The sequence below is a fragment of the Melospiza melodia genome, chromosome 2 (genome assembly GCF_035770615.1).
Source record: "Melospiza melodia melodia isolate bMelMel2 chromosome 2, bMelMel2.pri, whole genome shotgun sequence".
Classification (NCBI taxonomy): domain Eukaryota; kingdom Metazoa; phylum Chordata; class Aves; order Passeriformes; family Passerellidae; genus Melospiza; species Melospiza melodia.
In genome coordinates this window covers 3164914-3188962 of record NC_086195.1, presented here as the reverse complement: position 1 = coordinate 3188962, position 24049 = coordinate 3164914, and the positions used below count along the sequence as shown (strand labels likewise).

Sequence of the window (24049 nt, the reverse complement as noted above, 5' to 3'; positions counted from 1 at the left end):
GTGTGCCCAGCAATAAGTACTTTGCATTTTTGCCATATTTTGGATCTAGGTAATGGAGTAGTGGCTGTAAGCTTTTGTAGCAGAGGGATTCAGGCTGGATAATTTATTTGTGGACAAAATCTGGAGACCATTTAGGGTGAAATCCTGGTAGACCACTGCCTCTTACCCAAAGTTTATCAGCTCCAAAGCTCATGGAAGCTTAAATGGGACTCAAAAGGGAGAAATATTTCACTCTGCTTAACCAGAGACTACAGAAAGACAGAAACACAGATATGCACAACTTGTTAATCTCAGAAATTTCTTTCCAGTTACTTTTTTCTGCTTCTGTACAGAAAGCTTGTTCCTAGGGCAGCACTTCCCTGACTTTTTACTCTCCCAAATCATTTTTTTACCTCTTGAAATCATTCCCTGTATCTCCTTACCTGTGTCATTGCAGGACAGAGCCACCACTACAAACTATAAAAAATTATTTCAATATCAGAAACAGCCAGTCCCACAAAAAGGTGCAGCAGGCCTGGGAGATTTCAAAGATCTTCTTGTTCCAACCCTTCTCCCAGGGGTGGTGGGCAGGGCTGGGATGGAATTCCCAGAGCAGCTGGGGCTGCCCCTGGATCCCTGGCAGTGCCCAAGGCCAGGCTGGACACTGGGGCTGGAGCAGCCTGGGACAGTGGAAAGTGTCCTTGGATGAGTTTTAAGGTCCCTTCCAACCCAAATTATTCTGGAATTCTCTCATTTTATATTTCTGCAGTATATATATACAGTATAAATACATATATAAATAAATATAAGTATTTCTCCATGGTGCAGCCAAGCCGGGGTGATAACAGAGGAAATCACAAAATTACAATTTAGCAAGGCCCAGAAAAGGACACAGTGCCACTGTGGCCACAGCTCTCTTCGCAGAGAGCAGCAGACACAACTCTCACCCAGGATTTTTCCTGGGAAAGGCAGTGAGAAACTCAGAGAAGAAGAGAAAACAATTCTTATCTCCATTCACTGCTCCTGTTGTTTTTGCACGTGTGGAATGTGTTCTGGGGGTTGTTTACCCAAAGTGATTTGTTAATTGGACACTGGTGAGGATTGTTTTGATTTCTTGGCCAGCTGGGTCAAAGCTGTGTCCTGGCTGTCTCAGACACTCACAGATTTTTCTTTAGTATTCTTTGGTATAATATTCTTTAGTGTAGTATCTCTTTAGTATGTAATTTACTATTAGTGTAATACAATTTAATATTTAATCCCTTTAATCCCTGTGGATGTCCAGCATCACCCCTAGAAGCATCCCAGACCCCCATCAGGTGCTGCTGGATGTTGGATTGATGTGTAATTATGTCCAAAGGAGGAACCTCTTATCAAAGGTGGGAGCAGATAAATAATATCTCCCCTGGTCATTACGGAGTGGCTGGACTTTGCACAATCCTTCTGAAACAAGGTGAAGGAATATTGCCAAAAAGTGTTAGGGGAAAGCAATCAGACCTCTGAGTGCTCTGAGGAGCCAGAGGAGAGGCCCAGAACACTTTGTAACTGATTGGGATCAAACCCCAAAAATGCCCTGTGCAGTTCTTTCACTGTGTTTGTCCTGCCAATTATTTTATCTGACTTGACTTTGAGACAGAATGATGCTTAAAGGGTTTACTGCTGCCTTGTGTGAGGATTTTTTCATATTTCATGCAAAGCTTTTATGAAATTTTCAGATCATTTCAAGGCATTTTAAAATACTTTTAATAAATCCTAGACAGTGTTGCAAGGTGTAAATAAAATTCTTATTTTAAAGCTGGTGCAGAGTAAAATGAGATAAATGGACCTCTGACTTGGACTGCAGGACCTTTTTCTTGGAACTGAGAAAATCAAGAAGGGCATTCAAGGCCTGAGAGGGTTTCAGAGACCTGGAGAAATGGCTTGGTGATGGTACCAATATAACAGAATTATTACTTGCCTTCCTGTTTCACCCAAGAGCTGCTCTCCTCTCTTCCCTCTGTTCTTTGCACAGCCCCAGGAAAAATCAATCCCCTTCCCTGCACTGCTGTGCATTTTCTCTCTCTCTCAGAACACCCTGCTGAAGTTGCCAAGCACTGCTCACTGCCCCTTCTCCTCCAGAAAGATTTTCTGGATGTTTCTGCACTAATCAAAGCCCCTGGACCTGAGATTCACATCACACCACCACCAAGAGGGAACACTGATGCAGAGGTTGCTCCAAGGCTGGTCTTTTTTGTTTGTTTGTTTTTGGTTTTTGTTTTTTGTTTTTTGGGGTTTTTTTTGCCAGCAGGAATAAGTCTGTATTTTTGTCACATTTTGCATTTCCATCCTCAGAGGCTCTGTCACGTTGAAGGGAACATTGGTAAGGAAAAGAAAATGCATTGTTGTTTGTTTCTGTCCTCTTTCCACAGAACTTTTGTGGTGATGGAAAGAGATGAGGTATCATGACAGAGCCCTGTACTTGAGATCTGTTTTCCTTGAAAGTTAAAAAAAAAAAAAAAAAAAAAGTGAGGGGGAAAATCATTTTAATACAACAGTTAAAGTACAAACTAGCAAGAAATGTTCTGCTAAATTTTTCAGGATAGTCCCTAAGAGCTGATACAGAAGCAGAAATGAATACCAAACAGCACCACTCTTTGCCTCAAGTTATTCTTTTACAACTCTTGCACAGAATTAATAGAAAGCCACCACAATTACACTGAGCCCCAGGGAACTGTCCAAGAATTCCTTTATAATGCCTGAAAATCCATATGCATTTTAAAATTTCTTTATAGCTTGAATTAGTCAATTTTCCTCATATAACCTCAGAATACTTAAAAGCTGAGCACATCCAGGAAGCCAAGAATGAAATTATTTTCCTTGCAACTTTTGTTTTCTTCTTTCCCTGTTGTTCTCGAGCTCCCCATGCCCCAGTGATCATTTTTAACCCAAATGCCATCACCAGGCCATCACCAGGCCTACAAATGGCTAAATCCCAGCAGGAAAGGTAGAAGAGCAAATATTTAACAGCAGAGGAAGGAATCAAATAAAAAAAATAAATAAAAAAATTATTTAGAGAAACATCCATTAGAGAACTCTCCAGTCCTCAGGAATGATCCTCACTGGGAATGGTTTATGGAATGAGCACTACAAGGTGTCTAGTGAGTAGCCAAATATGTTGGTGTATTTAAGAAAGGTAATTTTGAGGCTGTCAGAGTTCTCAGCTTTGCAGAAATGGGGATCTGGTGTGCCATGAGCAGAGGGAAGCTGCTCCAGGATGGGAAGGGATGGGAAAGGGGCAGGATGGGTGTCTGGCACTGACATCCAGCTCAGACCTGCTCCCCCAGCAGGGACTGAGCAGGGACCAGCTCTGTCTGCTCTGCTGCCCAGCCACTCCACACACACACACACCTGCCTGAGCACAGCCAGAGGCACCAGAGCTGCTTTAAAATAAGGTTCTTCCTTCATTTGTTACAAAAATGTGAGCTCCAAATGGCCGTGGATGTATTTCCCAATGACGAATACTGAGACCTCAGATGACTCCAGATAAAATCTTCTGAACTATGCATACCACAAATTTTACTCAGAGAGGGTAGAAAGAATATAAACCAACTTGAAGGAATTTCAGGAGCAGACAAACCCCAGGAGAGAGCTGGTTTACCATGAAGTGCTTTTCCCTAAAGGTTTCTTTTTCTTGTCTTCAGTGTCTGAGCCTGAAGTGTCCCCATTGCTCTCTCAGACTTGTAGGGAGAATTTATAAAGAGAAAAAATGTTTCTGCTTTGAGTTACTTGAAAGTCCCAGCATTTCCAAATTTACACGTGCCAGGGATGATATATTATATATAATAATATAATATATTAATTATAATAACATAACATCATCTTATATTATAATATATTAATATAATATAATATAATATAATATAATATAATATAATATAATATAATATAATATAATATAATATAATATAATATAATATAATATAATATAATATAATATAATATAATATAATATAATATAATATAATAATGTAACGTGATATTATAGTATATTATATCATATAATCTCATATTATAACATTACATTACATTACATTACATTGCATTACATTACATTATGCTATACTAAAACTATATTAAAGAAAGAGAAAGGATACATCAGAAGGCTTAACAAGAATGAATAATAAAAACTCGTGACTGACTCCTCAGAGTCCAACACAGCTGATGGTGATTGGTCATTAAGTAGAAATAATTCCCCAGAAGCCAATCAAACCTGTTGGTAAACAATCTCCAGCCACATTCCAAAGCAGCAAAACAGGGAGAAGCAAATGAGATAAAATTGTTTTTTCTCTGAGCTGATCCTCAAGCCTTTCATCCCCTCACTCCAGAGCCCTGATTATTCACTCTCAGAAAGCATTTCTTAGGACAAACTTCCAGTTCAACATTTTGCACTGGTAATCAAGTGCCACCCATTTGTTACAAAGTGCAAAATTCAGCAGCAAAAACTCCCAAACACTTGGAAAACTTATTCAAAAAAGACATTTGCCCGTGCTTGAGGGAGTCATTTATTTTGAAAATATCCAGATATCCTCTGGTTTTCCTTTTTTTTTAATTGTGCCAAGTGCAGATTAGGAAGGCTGGTTTTCCCACAATGTGCATTTTCCTTATCTCATGTTCTGTTGTTACAGTTATTACCAGAGAAGTTTTGTCCCTAATATTAAGCTACAGATGGAAGTGATACATCTAATTATTGTTGATTCAATACTGTTTAAGTAGGTTGATAACATTTATTTCCAACTTAGCTCCCTAAATCTTTGGTCAAATTTGAATTACAAGTAACCAGAATATGTATGATTTTATTATTGTTGTGGTTTTGCTTGTTTCAGCGGAAATCAGCTGATGCATACAGTCAAAAGTACAGAAAGAACACTGCTGTTATTAAATGAAAAAACAGTTTATTCTTTGAGGGAAAGGTCAGGTTTGAGGAAAGAATGAAATTTTAAAGCGGGAATTCATTATGCAGGACAGGAAGAATTTGATTGTCTCAGTGATGCACTGACAGGGGCCTAGAAGAGCTGTGAACTTATTTATGCAATAATTAACAAAGGAAACTTGTCTTAGGCAGGAAGATGAGTGACAGCTTTTCCAGTCCTGGGTATATAATATTGTGAAGAGCATTTTCTTGGCATTCTCTGAGCTTTTAAGGGTCTTATCTTTACCTTTTCTCTGCAAGTGTGAAGGACAAAAAATTGGTTGATTTTTTTCCCCAAATGAAAACCAAGAGTCTCACAAAGTCATTTGATTCCAGAAGCTTGGGTTTTTCAAAAACATATTAAATTTTGATAGCACTGCTAATATTCCTTGGCTAAGCTAAAAATCTTTGTGAAAATTAAATTCCAAATCTCAGGGATGAGATAACCAAGAGCTGAATTATGAATGAAGTAAAAATTTCTGGATTTCTAGTTAGGAACAGTGATTGCATATAAGCTACACTGGACTTCTCCTTGAAATAAAGTATTTCGTGTTCCTTCCACTTTTATATATATTTTCCTTTCTTTTTATTAGCTCCAGGTCACCCATTGCTAAATCACCCACTTCTAAAATAGAGGCTGCAGTAAGGCTGCCACTATTTCAAAATTCTCAATGTTCTTTGCATTCCTGTGGCCCACAGCAGAGTCAAGCTGGGTTTTCCAGTCCCAACCTTCCCAGGACAAGGTGGGATTTCATTCCCTGCTGCATCAAAGTTGTTTAGGTACAAAGATAAAGCACTTTTAGATAAAATACTTTCCCAGCTTCCCAGGGCACTGTTCTCTACAATCCCAATCCATGATCCTGTTGCACCAATACCTTCTGAAGGGAAAAGTTGTGACTGTGGATGAGTTGTGGTATGAGATTCACTTGGGAATGAAATTTTCTTCAGAGGACAAATATATGCCTGGGAGGTTGGAAATTATAATTAATTTAAGCATGTGCAGAAATTTAATAATGAATGCTGAAGTCACTTCAGATTTTAAGAACCATATTTTGAGAACCTTGTTCAAAAATGTCAATTAAGTGGTTTAAGCCTCTACTGAGACATCAATTTCTCATCGTACCCAAATAATAAGTGTGTGTTCAATTGTGGGCCAGGGAGAATTGCCCCTTAACTATCCCTGGAAGTGTTCAAATCCAGCTTGGAGCAGCCTGGCACAGTGGAAGGTGTCCCTGCCCATGGCAGGGGTGGCATGGCAGGAGCTTTGAGGTCTTTCCCTGCCCAAACCATTCCATGATTCTATTTGGAGTTTGGTTTCATCATTTTAATGCTCTTCTAATGCAGAACTTTTTCTACATTTTATTTAACATCCACTTAAATTTTCTAGAGATGCCAACCAACTCCTTCAGCTGGAGAGGTGAACATTGGGCAGTGCTGGAAGTGCAGCTTCCACCTGTAGAGAGCAGGGGTTTCACACTCACTCAGGGTAAAAAAACTCATTAAAAATGTCTAATCAATTGTCTCCACAGAGAGCAGATGAGTCAAATTCAAGGGTGAAAAAAAGGATCAATGTTTCTGAAAGCTGTAGAAACCTTTCTGTGCTGCATCAGCCTTATCAAGCAGAGAAAAGACCGTAATGGATTTTAGTTCTAGGAAATAGAATGTGAGGGACAGTCAAGAATGCTGGTCAACAGCTAAGGGAAAAACAAACCAGGGAAAAAACAAAACATTTGAGATGTGCAAGGACAGCTGTTAAACAAGTAGTACCATAAAGTATTGGATTTTTAAAACCTTGGACTTTGAAAATTGTTTGCAAAGGTGTCCAGAATCGATGACTGGAAAATATCATAGAGCATGGCAAGATAAACTATGATGTGAAAGAGAAATGTCCAACTTCATTGGAATAAGGGCCCAGGTGCACTTTCCAATATAAACAATGAGAGAAAGGTTTTTTCGGGGTGTTTTGGACAGATGTCTTTTAATTGCCTTTTAATCAGGTATTAAATTAATCCCTGAAGCTGGACTATGTTCTCCCTGTATTTTTCACCTGCTTTTATTGCTCTCCAAACATTTGACAGGGGATAACAGGGACAATATTACCCACATTAAAGGCAAATAATGCCTGGAAGTGTGTGCACAGAACACATTAATTCAAAGTGTTATTGCTGAGTGACTGCCCATACTCACAGCTCAGCCTCTTCTAACTTTATTTACCACTATTCCTTTCACCATAAAATATCTTGAACTACATGGAGGAGAAAAGCAGAAAGACTCCAGTGAGAGTCATTCCCCACAGTGAGAGAGCTGTTAAAATATAAACCAAGAAGAGGCGGAGACCTGCAAGATCTGTCCCCTTCTAGGGAGCCCAGCAGTGTTTTCAGAGCCAGGGATGGCTGGGGTTGGGCAATGGGGCTGCTCGGCTCCTCCAAATCAGTCAATACCTGATTTCAGCACTGCTCCCTTCGCTGTTCCTGCCCAGGAGTGTCTCACAGCCTTCTCTCTCTGCAGGAAAAGGAGGACACAGCTGTGCTCACCTGCTGATCCTCACTGTTGGCACTGCACTGAAATTCTGCCATGTAATGAGAGATTGCTCTTTCTTCCTAAATAATTCCCCTATCTCCCTTCTTCAAACATTTGCCAGCTTGCAGAACCTCTCTCTAATCAGCCTGTTAGATTTTATAATCCAAATCAGCACCCAGAGCCTGCAGTCCTGGCTGTTCTTTGCTGAACTCCCCCCACTTTATCATCCTCACCCTCCATAAGTACATTTATTAATGCACATACCTGTAAGAAAAATAGTGCAAAACAGAAAAGTTCATCCAAAATGAAACCCTGTGTTCCTTCAGGGCAGACACAGGCGGTGGTGAAGTCCCTCAGACAGGTGAAATTCTCCTGGCCCCACTGAGGTGCTGAGGCACCTCAAATCCTCAGTGCAGGAGAGGATTGTGCAGAAATTTAATATTGAAAGCTGAAGTCACTTCAGATTTTAAGGATCTGGAGCATGTCCAGGGCAGGGAATGGAGCTGGGATGGGGCTGGAGCCCCAGGAGGGGCTGAGGGAGCTGGGCAGGGTCTCTAGCTGGTCACAGTGACCCCGAGGTACATTAGAAAGTCTCTTTTGAAGTCTCTTTTTCCAGTCTGGTGGTCAAAGAAGGAGTCAAAACTCTTCAGTTCTCATTCTCAAGGTTGTTTATTGTTCCTTATGTATGAAATATTTTCTCCTGTCCAGCCAAGGTCCATTCAGCAAGACAGTCCAGGCACTCTGCCTGCCCCCAGGGTAGTGTTATCTTTTTATACTAAAAACAACATGTACAATATTTACAATTACTTCCCAATACCTATCACCTATGTTAGACAGTGAGCTTCTACTCTAAACCAATCTAAAAGTGCCAACATCAGAGCAGAAGATGGAGGCCAAGAAGAAGAAGAAGGAGAAAGGCTGGACACACCCAGATCCCTCCATCTTGCCCCCCTGAACCCCCATTCTAAAAACTCCAAAATCTACTTTTTCACCCCATGATAAATTCACTATCATTCTACTTAAACTGTCTGTGGCTTGCAGATCTTCATCTAAGGTTGGTAATTTGCTCCACGGGTCATAATCAAACCACAGGGGCACCTTGGGCTCTGTGCCAGGTGTGACGGCATTCACAGGGGTGTGAGGATGAGGGAAGAGACAAGGATCTGACTCCATGTTTCAGAAGGCTGATTTATTAATTTATTATATATATTATATTAAAACTATACTAAAAGAATAGAAGAAAGGATTTCATCAGAAGGCTGGCTAAGAATAGAATAAGAAAGAATGATAAAAAAGGCTTGTGGCTCGGCTCTCTGTCCAAGCCAGCTGACTGTGATTGGCCATTAATTAGAAACAACCCCATGAGACCAATCCCAGATGCACCTGTTGCATTCCACAGCAGCAGATAACCATTGTTTACATTTTGTTCCTGAGACCTCCCAGCTTCTCAGGAGGAAAAAACCTAAGGAAAGGATTTTTCATAAAAGATGTCTGTGACAGCCAGGGTCTCTGAGCCCCCTGGCAGGGGTCTTGGCTGCTCAGGACAGCCAGGGTGGGGTGTCCTGAATTCCAACAAGGGAGCTGGCAGGGGCTGAGGCTGGAGCAAAGGAGGCTCAGGGGCCCTCGTGGCTCTGCACAAGTCCCTGCCAGGAGGGCACAGCCGGGGGGGTCGGGCTCTGCTGCCAGGGAACAGGGACAGGAGCAGAGGGAGCGGCCTCAGGCTGGGCCAGGGCAGGCTCAGCTGGGACAGCAGCAGCAATTTGCCCATGGAAAGGGAGCTCAGGCCTTGGCAGGGGCTGCCCAGGGAGCTTTGCAGTGCCCATCCCTGCAGGTGTCCCCTGGAGGTGGCACTGAGTGCTCTGGGCTGGGGACAAGGTGCCCATGGGGCACAGCTGGCACTCTGTGACATTGGAAGACTTCTCCAGCTTTAAGGACTCTGAGATTCCAGGATCTGGGAGGTCAGATCTGACCCCCCTGCCTGACTCCAGGTGTCCCTCCATGGCTCCAGGCAGCTCCCACTTCACCCATGGAACAAAGGGAAGCTGCCTTCTCCTCCCACTGCCTCGGGATGAGTGATGGGGAGACGATTGTGCTTCCAAACCATGACACTTTCAATTACCATTTTCCTTCATTCACAAGAGCTAAATCACACAATGATTGTCACTGTCTGACATATTTATCATTGTCAGGCTGAGCCTGCTCTCTCTACATCACAGGATTCCTCTGTTTCTCCTGGGATCCTACACAATGAAGTCATGTCATGTGTCATGCAATATTTGCTCATCTACCTGCAAACCAAAGGACAACAAACAACATCACTCCCTGTCCTTAGAAATGGCACTTTTTTTGTTGAGGTTTAAAACCTATACTTTCACTTGACAGTTTGGGTGGCAGTTTAAATTTCTTCTTGTGCTCTGTGTTTTAGTATTGTTTGAGTAGTTCTTTTAATGACAGGTAAAGAATAATTTCCTCTGACATCTCCTGGATGGTGTACTGGCAAATTTTCTTTTTTTTTTTTTTTTTTTTTAAATAAAGCAGAACAGAACTATCTCCAGACCTCCTGCTAAGTTAGCTTTCTATGGCATATTGCTCTTGCATGCAGTTGAGTGTCTTTTTGGTGATAACATTATTATTTAGGGGAGTATTACTATTTAAGGCACAAGTAACTCATGCTGGTGCACTAATTTGTGGGTGAAGGCTGTGTATTTTTAGAATCCATTCAATCATGTGTGCTGGGCTGTAATGTTTCAAAGTGAAATCTTGAAAAGCACCATACAAACCCCCTGAAAGTGAACAGAAAAACTCCTACTGTTTCTCTGCCTCCTAATTTGATCAGGTGCCCATGATGGTAACACGAAAAGGAAAGGGAGAGGTTCATGAACACTGCTAAAGTATTTCTTTATCCCAATAAATCTGAGTGGGTAAATCCCAGTGAGGTGTGACCTATCTAATTGCTTGTCAGGTATATCAGGGAACAAGAGTTATTTAATTTATTTAAATTATTCTTTATCCAAATTATTTCTTTATCCCAATAAATTTGAGTGGGTAAATCCCAGTGAGGTGTGACCTCACTGATTGCTTGCCACGTGTATCAGGGAACAAGTTATGTAATTTATTTAACTTTTTCTTCATCTAAAGTATTTCTTTATCCCAATAAATCTGAGTGGGTAAATCCCAGTGAGGTGTGACCTATCTAATTGCTTGTCAGGTATATCAGGGAACAAGAGTTATTTAATTTATTTAAATTATTCTTTATCCAAATTATTTCTTTATCCCAATAAATTTGAGTGGGTAAATCCCAGTGAGGTGTGACCTCACTGATTGCTTGTCACGTGTATCAGGGAACAAGAGTTTATCCAGAAAAGTTGTGGATTTCCTGGAAAACTTTAGGGCCAGGTTGGCTCTCCATGAAACATTTCACTCCTGCAAGCTCCTATTTTGGGCACCCCAGCTCCAATCAAATCCTTCTGTTCCCCTTCCCTCCCAATTCCACTTCCAATGCCTTGACAAAAGATTTTATGGATCTGCATCTTCCCACTCAGCAGCAGAATGCCTGGAAATGCTTCTTAAATGTTATTGAAGCTGGTCAGGGATTAATTTCTTTTTAAATTTTTTAATTGAGTGATAAACAGATCCCATTATAAAATTTATCTTAACAAAAACAGATTAAAAATCCAAGGCCTATCACTAACTTCATAAGGCTTTTCTAACAATCCTTGCAGTGCACTTCTCTTTTTCCCATGGGATAAAACAGTCACAGCAAACAAATTTAATAATTGAAGAATAAGACGAGTTGAAAAAGTTACCAACTTATATAAAATGTATAATGTACAAATGAAAATGAGGGGTGGAATGTGTAATTTTAAGTTCAGCAGTGCTTTTTCATTTTAAGAAACTCTTTCCAAACTTCCATAGGAACAGAGAAGAGGTAAAGCAGAGTGGCAAAACCAAATTTTTAAGAAAAAGGAAATATATAGAGAAGGGGGCTGGGGGAAACTCATTTTTATCAAAAGATTATAATTTCAAATTGAGCCTGCATTGTGTGTTACTATAGAAACTCCCATTTTGTGGCATGTTTGTGGGGAAAAAGTCAAAAGTTGCATTTTAATGAAGGCAGATCACACATTGGCTTTCCTCGGGAAAGCCAAATAAAAGAGAAGTTTCTCTCCAAAACTGGATAATTACCCCAAATAAGGTGAGCTAATTAAGGTCACAGGGAAGGGATATTAAATCCTGAAGTGCCAATATGTTATGTTCATTTTTCCACGCCAGTCCCTGCCTTCCAGATTATGTATTAGATACTGCAGGAGCCTGATGGATTGAGAGGCTCGTTGCCATGGCAATATTTGCTGCTTTGCTGGTATTCCCTACAGAAAGTAAAGGATTTTTTTTTTCCCCTACTCAGTTAGACAAATTGGCTAAATATAGCCAGGGATGTTGGGGAACTGAAACAGCAGAATGTGCTGGGGGGAGGATCTGGGGAAGGACTGGGATTTGTGAGTGGTGAGGAATCACAATGGGATGTGGAACAGTGAGGAGCGAGGGGAATGGGGAAACTGGGAAAGGGAAAAGGGAAAAGGGAAGGAAGGGAAAAAGAAGGGGAAAGGAAAGGGGAAGGAAGGAAAAGGGGAAGGAAGGAAGGAAGGAAGGAAGGAAGGAAGGAAGGAAGGAAGGAAGGAAGGAAGGAAGGAAGGAAGGAAGGAAGGAAGGAAGGAAGGAAGGAAGGAAGGAAGGAAGGAAGGAAGGAAGGAAGGAAGGAAGGAAGGAAGGAAGGAAGGAAGGAAGGAAGGAAGGAAGGAAGGAAGGAAGGAAGGAAGGAAGGAAGGAAGGAAGGAAGGAAGGAAGGAAGGAAGGAAGGAAGGAAGGAAGGAAGGAAGGAAGGAAGGAAGGAAGGAAGGAAGGAAGGAAGGAAGGAAGGAAGGAAGGAAGGAAGGATTTATTTTATGGATTTTATCTCATACTTTCTGAGCAGATCTTGCTTTAGAGATGGGAAAGGGAGAATGGGCAGTGCTGCCAGAGCTGCTGGCACTTTGCTGTGCTCCAGGTAATTAAGAGCCTCAGGGACAGCTAAGAGGTAAAAACCTCAAAAATGAATTTTAAAAATTTAAAAAGTAAAGCAGTGAAACTGCCTACCACTGAAATTGTCAGTGTAAATCACAATTTGAGCTCCAAATATAAGCCGCCTTCTTCTGTTCTGTTTTTTTGGGGGGAGTTTTTTTTTTTTGTTAATCTTTGCTCACAGCGTTTTTAAAGCAAGGTGTTGATACCATTTCCATCCTCCTCTTGGCACAGGGAGAGCCAATGTGCTCCAGTCAGATGTTAGGGAGTGCTGTCTCTTCTGGAGGGCTCAGTCTGTAGCTCAGAGGTGTGGGAAGAGTGCGACAATGCGCTTTCTTTTTAATATTAGCCCATCTCAGCCTAGCATCTATGGATTGCTGCAGAGTTTAAAAAAATAAAAGGCTGCTTTGTTTCTTCCTCTTCTGCACTCCTCTTATGCACAGAAATGCACTGATAAACCCATAGTGTTTGCCTTGAAGCTTAGAAAGAACCTGTTCACTGAGACTGACCAGGCAGCTGTGACTGTCCTTGGGGACACTTCATTTCCCAGCCACCCTGTCCTCCTCCTTTCCATGCCACTCATCCATCAGAGTTTTATATTTTTTAGGATATCAATCACACCATCTGTAACTGTTGTTACTGACATCTTTTATGAAAAATCCTTTCTTTAGGATTTTTCCTCCTGAGAAGCTAAGAGGCCTCAGGAACAAAATGTAAACAATGGTTATCTGCTGCTGTGGAATGCAGCAGGTGCATCTGGGATTGGTCTCATGTGGTTGTTTCTAATTAATGGACAATCACAGTCAGCTGGCTCGGACTCTCTGTCCGAGACAGAGCCTTTGTTATCATTCTTTCTTTTTCTATTCTTTGCTAGCCTTCTGATGAAATCCTTTCTTCTATTCTTCTACTATAGTTTTAATATAATATATATCATAAAATAATAAATCAAGCCTTCTGAAACATGGAGTCAAATCCTCATCTCTTCCCTCATCCCAAGACCCCTGTGAACACGGTCACAATACTGTGGCAAGCCATGAATGCAGCTCTTGCAGCAGAGGGTTCACTCTCACAAGGAAAAGCACAAAATGTGTAATTCAGGGACCTGGAGATTCCCTAGGATGGTACTTTTCCTGAGGGAAAACACTTGTAAAAGGTGCAGGGGAAGAGGCAGAGGAGAAAAGAGCAGGTCTAAAAGCAGGATCTGATTCCTCGTGAAAGTTCTGAAAGGCAGAAGAAACTTCACAGAAAAAAAATAATACAGGCAGAAAAAGGTGGGAACCACTTTGGGGCAGGGAAGAGTGGAGAGGGATGAGAGAGGCAGGAAAGGAATATCTTGGCAGCAGCCTTGCAGACTGTGCTTCACTCTCTGTGTGTCACACTGTGTTTGCATTACAGCAGTCCCAGGGATGTGATCAGATAGAGAAGAAATACAAGAACACCCAAGCAAGCAGTGAAAGAGTGAGGGAAAGCAGAGGAATTAAAGATGATGCTGAAATGGTGAAGTGCTGTTGAGACATAAATAACAGAGCCCTCTGTTCACACCAACAGCCAGAGCTGGGAATGAAGACAAGAGAGAGGTTTGGAAGAGAGGAGGAGAGTAAAAAAATCCTTTATCAGGCATATTAATATTCAGCTGACAGATAGACCTGAAAGAAATTAAGCTAAAATTCAGAGAATTAATTACAGTCCAACAGAAACAGAGAAAAGTTGCAAGGAGGGAAGAGAAAGGTGAGAATCTTAATATGCTATTTTCACATGGATAACCTCCTCAAATCCACATTTATTTGAAAATACAGGTAATAGAAGTATGGCCTTGAACCACTCACTGTTCAAAACCATCAGGCTTTGGGGTGAGGGATAATGAACAGGGACAAAAGTAGAGGGAAGTTGTGGATTCCACATCCCTGGAAATGCCCAAGGCCAGGTTGGACATTGGGGCTGGAGCAGCCTGGGACAGTGGAAGGTGTCCCTGCCATGGCAGGGGTGGAACTGAATAATCTCTAAAGTGAATAATCTCTAAGGTGAATAATCTCTAACCATTCTGGGATTCCATGATTATTGGAACAGAGGGATCAGGCTGATGAGAGTGGAGCTATTGGGATTTTTAATTGGTTTTGTGGTGTTTTGGTTTTGGTTGGGTTTTTTTTTGAGGGGAAAACAGTTTTTGTAATAATAACTCACACAAAATAAATGACAAAAAGATTCATCCTATCATAGAAGAAGGATGTAGAATCATTGGGAATGAACACGAGTTTGTAAAGCAAACAAAGAAAAAGAAGAAAATAAAAAGTGCTTAGAAATGAGATACAAGCAGAAAAGCACAGGAGCTGAAGATCAGCAAGAGAAAAGCACAGAAAACTCTTTACAGATCTACAAAAGCATAGGAGGGATTCATGGACTCCTTGATGAGAACAAACAAATTAAAGATACCATTACCAAACTGAGCAGGAGCACTTTGAGAAGGGCAGCTCCAGTGAATTGTAGGTGGGACACAGGAAAACAGAGAGTTGGTGTCCCTTTGGAAACCTTCATCCACAGTGTGTCTCTCCATGATCACCACTGATCATGGCTCTGAGGCCACAGTGCTCAAATAAATGCCAGCTGCACACCTGTATATAAAAAATTTTATTTTCTTAAGCAGAGACAGGGAGGAGCTGAATTTTCCACACAGGAATGTACATTTCCGTGCCAGGATTTTCAACAAAAAATGTCAAAGAATTGACGAGAACAAAGATGTGGGAGGGATGTGTCTTATCAGACATTCCCAAGGTGACAACAGCACGACAGATGTGGTGTTTGAGCTTTTTTGAGCCCCCAGCAGAGGGGAAGCTGCTAGAGAACTGTCTGTTGTTGATTCACACTGCTCAGAATCCATTTGTACTGGCTGGTTTGGGAGCCATTCTAATTTACAGTCTGTCATGCAAATTGCTCTTGGCCTGTGAAATATTAATCTATTAGATAGACACCCCATGCCTGCACACTGAGCACATGGACTCCAGATCCTTGGGGATTTTGCTTTTTAAACAACAGATTATTGCCCACATTCACTAACTACTTCTACAAACAGCTCAGTAATTTCAAGCTTTAATAATCTGCTCAATTCTCTTCCTGCATAACGAGAGGTAATATTTGATGTACTAGGAATTGAAGACCTGGTTCTGTGGTTTTTTCATTTAAAGGGAAGCAATTTCCATGGCCACAAAGTTATTCCTCAGTGTCTGAAATGGATCTGTACAAACACACATATATAGGCATATATTTGGGGGTGTGTAAATATTTGTGGATCTTGCACAACCTTTGATTAGATTGGAGGAGGTGGTGATGGGCTGAATTCAGGGTGAAGATTTGTTAGGATATATACCAGTGACATAAAAATGCTTCCCTGGGAGGGTGAGGAGACCCTGGCACAGGGTGCCCAGAGAAGCTCTGTGTGTCTGGGTTTGAAAAGCCAGGTGTGTGCTAAGAAAGGCAGGAGCCTCCTCTGAAATGGAAAATGTAAACCCCCTCCCTCTGAATTATTATAATTTTGAAATTAAGGGGCTCTCAGGCAAAGATATGGGAACAGGAATAACAATTCTTTATTAGGGAAGAAAATAAAAATAAAATAAAATAAGAATGCAGTAATACAAAGCAGCACTGCCAGAGTGAGACCATGCCCTGTCCCCTGTGTGTCAGGGCGGTGTCCCAGCCCCATCCCAGGGGGGCTCAGCCCTCCTGCAGTGCCAGCTGTGGCTCTGCTGCAGCAGGGATCCTGCACAAGGGGGGAGTTTTCCTCTGCAGCTCCAGGGCTGCTGCAGATGGGCCTGGGCTCCCTCTGGCCATGCAGGGCAGCAGAAAGCTGCTCCTCTGGCAGTGCAGGGGGCAAAGGCTGCTGTGCTGGGCCAGCACCTCAGATTGGATCCAGGCAGGAATGCTTGGCTCCTCCCCTGGGCGGAGCATCTCCCCATGGGATGCTGGGATTGGCTCAGCCCTGCAGGGACACTCAGTGGCCATGGACAGCAGAGATCTCCTGGAGGGAGGGTTGGCTGTGGGAGAGAGAAAGGAAAAACTGCCCCAGGAACAGCAGAGAACTGCCCCAGCTCTGACAGATGGGAATGGAACACACACCCCAAACCACATCTTACAGCCCAGGACACTGTGGCTGCCCCTGGATCCCTGGCAGTGCCCAGGGCCAGGTTGGACACTGGGGCTGGAGCAGCCTGGGGCAGTGGGAGGTGTCCCTGCCATGGCAGGGGTGGCACTGGATGAGCTTTAAGGTCCCTTCCAACCCAAACCATTCAGAGATGCTGCTGAACCCTGATGTGATTCTGCTGCCAGCTCTGGCCCAGCCCATGAAAGGCAAGGCTTGGCTTTCATTAATGAAGAACCTTTGCTGAGGAACATTTCCACAGTCCTGAGGAATTCACCTCCTTCTTGGCTCGGTTTCTGGCAGAAGAAAGCACATGGCACTCATGACCACCATGACCTTATCTATTCCTTATCAGACTCCTCATCCTCCCTAGTGAGGTGCTGGAACAAGGCACCCAGTGCTGATGGATTTGGGAGAACTCTGCCTCTTTGGGGGACTATAAAATAGGGGCAGAAGGTGACAACCAGGGAGGGAAGAAGCAGCAAAGATCATTGATCTCCCTCAAGCAGACACCTGCCCCTGCTGTAGGGATGGAGAGGAACCCTCAGCACCTTCTGTGTTCCCCACACAGAGAAAATCAGCTTCCCCTCTTTCATTTTGGGCAGAATTTCTGGGCTGCTGCTGCCCACCAGTACTGTTAGAATAAAGAAAACAGTCTTCATAAACTCAAATAAAACAACAGAGGCTGTTGTTAAAAGGCCTGTTGGAGATGTAAGATCAAAGGCAGAGGAGCTGGAGACATGTTTGTCTTTGAAAAGCCATCCAGGAGAATCCCCAAGAATGCGTTCTCACAGGCAGAGCAGGGAAACACTTGAATTTTTCACATTTTTCATCTCTCCCTGCCTGCAAGGCAGGAAATTCATCCCACTCTCCTCACAGTGAGGTGAGGGCCATCACCCACAGCCTGGGTGACAGCAGGCCCAGCACTGGAGATGGAATTGGATCTATCCCCCATTCCAGAGCCGCTCCCATAAAAACCCAACAGCAGCAGGCCAGCTGGTTATTTTACAGAGAGAAACAGCCACAAATGTCCTCAAATCCAAGCTAAAGCAGCTGCCAGAGGCTCTGCCCTCTCCATGGGCTCTCCCAAGGGTCCCGTACCAGAACCTTTGGAGCCACAGGGTCTGAGTGCTGCTCATTAGCATGGCCTTCATGGCAAAACCCAGCAATTATTCAGCTATTACAACCTGTGCTGCATTTTCACCTCAAAATCCAGGCTGTTCATGTGGGTATAGCTTGTGTTTGAATTAGTGGAACAGAATTTTTTATATCTTAAGAGTTTCATCTTAAATTGATCATGAAATTTGGTCACCTGATGGACTCAGCTGTATCTGAGTGTGAGGAAAAGTCTGTTTAACAAAGCCAATTGGTGTCACTCCAAGCACACACACACGTTTTAAAACAAAAATTAATCAATTTTTTTTCTATTACATCAATTCATACGAAGCAAAATATGCAATTTTTTGGCAGTTTAGCCCCCAAATTTAAATGGCTCACAGTCCTTTAGCACCATCTTCAGAATAAAGTGACAAAGTTGTCACAGTATTATTTTACTGCAGCAGTCATTTCATCTTTAGTGGTGTAGAAGACTGATGGGGTAACTCCTTGTTTTTCTCTCCTGTAATCATTACTTCACATTACTTTATATTCACCTCAATAAATCCATCCCAAGAGCAGAGTGTGACATGAAGATTATTATTTGCTGGTAGCTTTATTATATAAGCAATAACAGTTCAGAAAATGATAGAAAGCTTTGCAGCTATGTTGGCAACACCCTAATGAACTGTCATTTTAATATATGTTCTAACTAGTCTTGATGGAAGGCACCACAGGAAAGTTATCACTCCAATTTTTTAAAGATATGAATATTATGAAGACTGTAAAAGCATGACACAAAGGAATTGTTGCTCTGTACAGCGTGCAATTATTTATTCCAATTTTATATCATAAATAAAATCTTCCATGAAAAAAAAAAATCCCCCTTAAGTATTATTTTAAAGGTTTTTCCTATAAATAGCTCATGAAATCATTCGTTTCCATTCCATAAATGCATTAGGAACAGAGAGTCACTAAACAGGAACTGAAGGGATAGAAGGAAAAATTGATACAAATATTTTTATCTCCAATGTGCATCGAGACAGAATCCTGTGCGATTATAAAATCAAACCCTGGAGTGATTGCAAAAATACAGAATCTCATTTGTGTGACACACAGGTGTGTGCACAGGCAGGTTCAGACAGACACACACAACAGATTTTCACAGGATCCCAAAATCCCTGAGGCTGGCACAGCCCTGCCAGCCCATGCAGTGCCAGCTGTGCCCCATGGGCACCTTGTGCCCAGCCCAGAGCACTCAGTGCCACCTCCAGGGGACACCTGCAGGGATGGGCACTGCAAAGCTCCCTGGGCAGCCCCTGCCAAGGCCTGAGCTCCCTTTCCATGGGCAAATTGCTGCTGCTGTCCCAGCTGAGCCTGCCCTGGCCCAGCCTGAGGCCGCTCCCTCTGCTCCTGTCCCTGTTCCCTGGCAGCAGAGCCCAAGCCCTCCCTATGTGAATAATTTCTAAATATTCATGTTCATGATCTGTATCTGAGGTTGCCAGAGACGTGGCATTACCAAAATTCATAATGTATTAGCTGAAATTCCTTCCATGCATATTTCAGCAAAGTTGTACAGGCAGCATTTCAAATCGCTGCTGTCTGGGAGATTTTCAACTTCTGTTCTGACTTGATGCTTATGCAAATGCAAATGCAGGAGATAAAGGCACGAGCGGCAGAGAAGGGGAGAACATGCAGTGCAGTCTTCCTCTGACAAGTTTTCCAGCACATCCCATCCTATTCCTCCCATGTAGAGAAAGGAGAAGAACTCAGGGGTGCTGGTGGTGAGAGCTGGACCTGCTCCACAACTCCCCATGGGCTGAGCTCCGGTGTGGGCAGCAGGAAGGGATTGGGATTGTGTCCCTGTGTTCCTCAGGTGATTTCCCACCTGCAGAGCTGCCCCAGCACAGGGAGGAGCTGGAGCTGCTGCAGAGCCCAGAGGAGGCTCCAGGATGGGCAGAGGGATGGAGCAGCTCTGCTGGCAGGAAAGGCTGGCACAGCTGGCATTGTTCACCTGCACAGGAGAAGCTTTGGGCTGAGCTCAGGGTGGCCTTGCAGGGCCTGGAGGAGCCCCAGGAAAGCTGGAGAGAGACAATTGCCAGGGGAGGCAGGGACAGCACACAGGGAATGGCTGCCAGTGCCAGAGGGCAGGGCTGGGTGGGATCGTGGCAATGAGGAATTGTTCCCTGGCAGGGTGGGCAGGGCTGGGATGGAATTCCACCCCTGGATCCCTGGCAGTGTCCAAGGCCAGGTTGGGCATTAGGGCTTGGAGCAGCCTGGGACAGTGGGAGGTGTCCCTGCCATGGGATGAACTTTAGGGTCCCTCCCAACCCAAAACCATGCTGATTCCATGATATCCCTCCTGGTCCTGCTGGTCCTGCTTCTCTCAGACAAGTTTAGGAACAGTTGATTCTTCCAGTTCCAAGTCTCTGCACTTCACTGCCAAAGTGCCCTGGAAGATCCCTGTCAGCATTTAGGGCTGTCAGTGTCCCCCAGCAGTGCAAACCTGCCCCACACAAGCAGCGTGGCAGAGGCAGAGTCTGTGATTCTGGGAGCTGATGGCTCAGTGTGGCATCTCCCAAGGAGCTCCATCTCTTCCTGGAGGATTGCTAGGAATTTCAGCGCACACACGCACTTTGCTCAGACTGAAATACCCCCACGCTCCTTCACAGAGCCAAACAAGGTGCACAATTCCTTTCCTTTCCTTTCCTTTCCTTTCCTTTCCTTTCCTTTCCTTTCCTTTCCTTTCCTTTCCTTTCCTTTCCTTTCCTTTCCTTTCCTTTCCTTTCCTTTCCTTTCCTTTCCTTTCCTTTCCTTTCCTTTCCTTTCCTTTCCTTTCCTTTCCTTCCCTTCCCTTCCCTTCCCTTCCCTTCCCTTCCCTTCCCTTCCCTTCCCTTCCCTTCCCTTCCCTTCCCTTCCCTTCCCTTCCCTTCCCTTCCCTTCCCTTCCCTTCCCTTCCCTTCCCTTCCCTTCCCTTCCCTTCCCTTCCCTTCCCTCCCATTCCCGTTCCTGTTCCCATTCCCATTCCCATTCCCTTACAATTTCCTTTCCTTTAAATTTCCTTTCCTTTACATTTCTTTTCCCTTCCCTTTCCCTTCCCTTTTCCTTTCCCTCCCACCACCTCGTTGCACTCTCAGGGTGCCATTACTCATTTCCCAGGGTGGCTGGCCAGGATGGCCCCAGTGCTCCTCCAGCAGAGTTTCCTGAGGGAAATCCACCCTCTCCCGTGGTTTTCCATCTGTGTGTTCCCTCCTGCACCCACGGAGCTCCACGAGGTGCCCACACTCCTTCCTAAGCACAAGTGCAGGAATTCCAGTTGGTTCAGGATGGATTTTGCCCTCAGCTGGAACACACAAAGTGAATCATCACCTCTTTTTGCACAGGAGGGAGCCACATCTCCCACCACCACCTCAGAATTTAATGTCTCAAACCTCTCAATTTCATGTGTGAATTTAATGTCTCAAACCTCTCAATTTAATGTCAGAATTTAATCTCTGAAACCTCTCAATTTAATGTCTCAAACCTCTGCTCTCTGTGTCTTCTCCTTGCTCCCCTTGCTGAGAGCTCCTGGTCACAGCACAGGCAAGACTGGAGGTGAAAAGGCCAAGAGAATTCTCTGTTCTCCCACCACAAGAATTCCAAGTTTTCCAAAGAAATCAGAATATCCTGTTGACGTCAGTAGCAAGCAAAAACCTGAAGTCTTTTCAAAATAAAACTGTCTGAAAATAAACCCCGGGGAAAAAAACTGAAAAATAAACAAAAATAAACATTCTCTTCAGCAGAAGTAGCACAGCAGATAAAAGGTCCTGCTTAAATCAAAGGTTCTTCAGGAGCTGTTGCAAGGCCTATAAAAAAAGAACTACAGGTCTATCAAAAACTACAGCCTCTCTTCCCAGAGGGAATTTGGTTTTGGAGCTCAGGAGCAGATTTCTGGTCACTGATGATGAAACCAGTGCAACAATAAGTCAAAATCCATTATATTAGAAATAAACTTATTTGTTAAATAAATTCATAATTTAATAAAGAAGAAATAAATTATTTTTATTATTTATTAAATAAATTTATGATAAATTTATTTAAATAAATTTATGTCAAATAAATAAATCAATTAATCCATTTATATTCCAAGGTCAAAGCCATAATGTAGGAATGAATTAAAAGAAAATAAAATTATGTATAAATAAATAGATTTAAAAATCAGAGCACATTCTCATTTGAGTGGTTACCTTAGATCAGGTATTCCTCAGCAGAGCTACAGCTCATTTACCTCTGGATGGCCAAAATTTCCAAAAAAAGACCAAAATATCTGTCTCCAACCCTGTGCTATCTGTAGTTTCGGCAATAGTTTGGGCCAGGGGTGTTTCCTGATGGACATGGACACCTTTGCCTATAGATCCTCTTCAGGAACCATTTCAATCCTGCCAAAAACCAGGCAAGTTCAAAAAAATCCTCCAGCAATATTGCACAAAATGCAGACAGGGAGCAGAAACCACCAAGCAAAGAAATAAAAGGGAATTCTTGTTAATAATCCATTAAATTAAAAAAAAAAATAAAGCAAATTGAAGTACATCAAACAACAGCATCCATGAACTGAAACCCACAACATTTCACACAACAATTGGAATGGCTCTGGGCACCTGGTGTTTCTCTTTGAAAATGCATTTGTGTTTTTCTCCAGGCTAAAATAGCCAAGTGCAGGCTGGAATTTGGTATTCCAGCTTTCATGTGAAACCTTAACAATCCCTCAGGAAGAGATCACAGCAAAAATCCACCTGCTTGTGAATTGCCTAGTGATATTTCCACCAACATGATTTTGTTGTGTTACCTGACTTAATGCCTACACTCCTAATAAAATAGTCTAAAACAGAGGTTTTGCACTAATAATCTTTCAAAGATTTTCAACAACAAATATTTGTTTTCAACAAACAAATATCCATGTTCCTGCTGCAATAGATCTTGAGCCCCTCGTTGCATTGGTTGTTGAAACAGTAGAAGAATTGAAAAATCTTAATGCAATTTTGGCCTAAAAATAAATTTTTTTACAGTTAGAATAACCAGTCACTGGTAAAACATCCTCAGAGGCATCTCCTGGAGTGATTTTCCAGAAGTGATTGGACAGGGTGGGAAATAATCTCAGTGGGTTCCCTTCCCCACAAAATGGGGAAGACCAGATGGTTCTTTAAGGTCCATTCAAGCCAGGGCTATTTTGCAATTCTCTGAATGATATTTGAAAATTGACTTTGCCCCCAGGGAAAAAAGAAAAGAAAAAAGAAATAATAATTCTCAGTTGCAGAAGTGGATGAAAGGATGAGAGACAGAAAAGGTTGGATGGGGCTTGGAGCAACCAATGGAAGATGTCCCTGGCGTGGAACTGGGTGAACTTTTGGGTCCTTTCCCACCCAAACCACTCCACCATTCCATTATTTATGTGTAGGAACACACCAACTTATGAAGGCTATTTAGTAAATAAATAGCCTTTCTCCATATGCAATTGTTCATTTAATTCCACAACTTCCATCTGGAATCAATCCTCCTGTGCAGGAGAACTTTCTTTCTGGAGAAATGAAGGGAAATGAAGGTCATGCAAGATCAAAGCTCTGGTTATCAGGAATTAGTCAGGAAAATAGATTTTTTTTTTTTTTAATCTAATTAGCCATTATAGATTTTTGTCTTTTGAGGGTTTTTTGGTTTTTGTTTTTGTTTTGGTTTTGCTTTGGTTTTTTTGGTTGGTTGGTCGTTTTTGTTGTTTTGGTTTGGTTTGGTTTGGTTTGGTTTGGTTTGGTTTGGGGTTTTTTTTGGTTTTGGTTTTTGTTTGTTTGGGGTTTTTTGGTTGTTTTCTTTTTTTTTTTTTCTTTTTTTTTTTTTTTTTTTTTGTTTTGCCTCCAGTATTCCAGGACAAACTTTAAAGTCCTCATCATGCACCAGGCTCAGCTGGTGTGGGTAGATCATTGCACTGAAGCCCCAGGTGAACCTGAAGCCCCACTGAACCTGGTCTGGTGCTGGGTCTGGCAGAGAGTGGGAAAAGCTTGTTCTGGACAAACAGGATTCTCCAGGATGTTCTGACCATCCTCAGGGGCTCTCCAAGCACTGCAGTTCACAGCAGGGCGTTTTAAGGGAATAATCAGCACTCTCCTGGACATTTCAGGCTCCGTCTGCCCCAGCAGCAAATAAGAAGTTGATAATTACTGAAGCATTTAGTCTGGACTAAGCAGAGCCAGCCTTTCCCTTTCAGGGGCAGCAGAGGCCTGCAGGGTTTTGTGGATCCTCCTGGAAAAGTACATCCCTCCCTCCACCCCTCCACTTCCAGGTCCTTCAGATGATCC

General features: G+C 42.7%; 1 protein-coding gene across 2 annotated transcripts in view; it reads left to right on the top strand.

Annotated features, from left to right (window-relative positions):
• The window catches only part of KCNJ6 (potassium inwardly rectifying channel subfamily J member 6), a 172092-nt gene that overhangs the window by 60567 nt on the left and 87476 nt on the right, over window positions 1–24049 (top strand). The window lies entirely within an intron of this gene.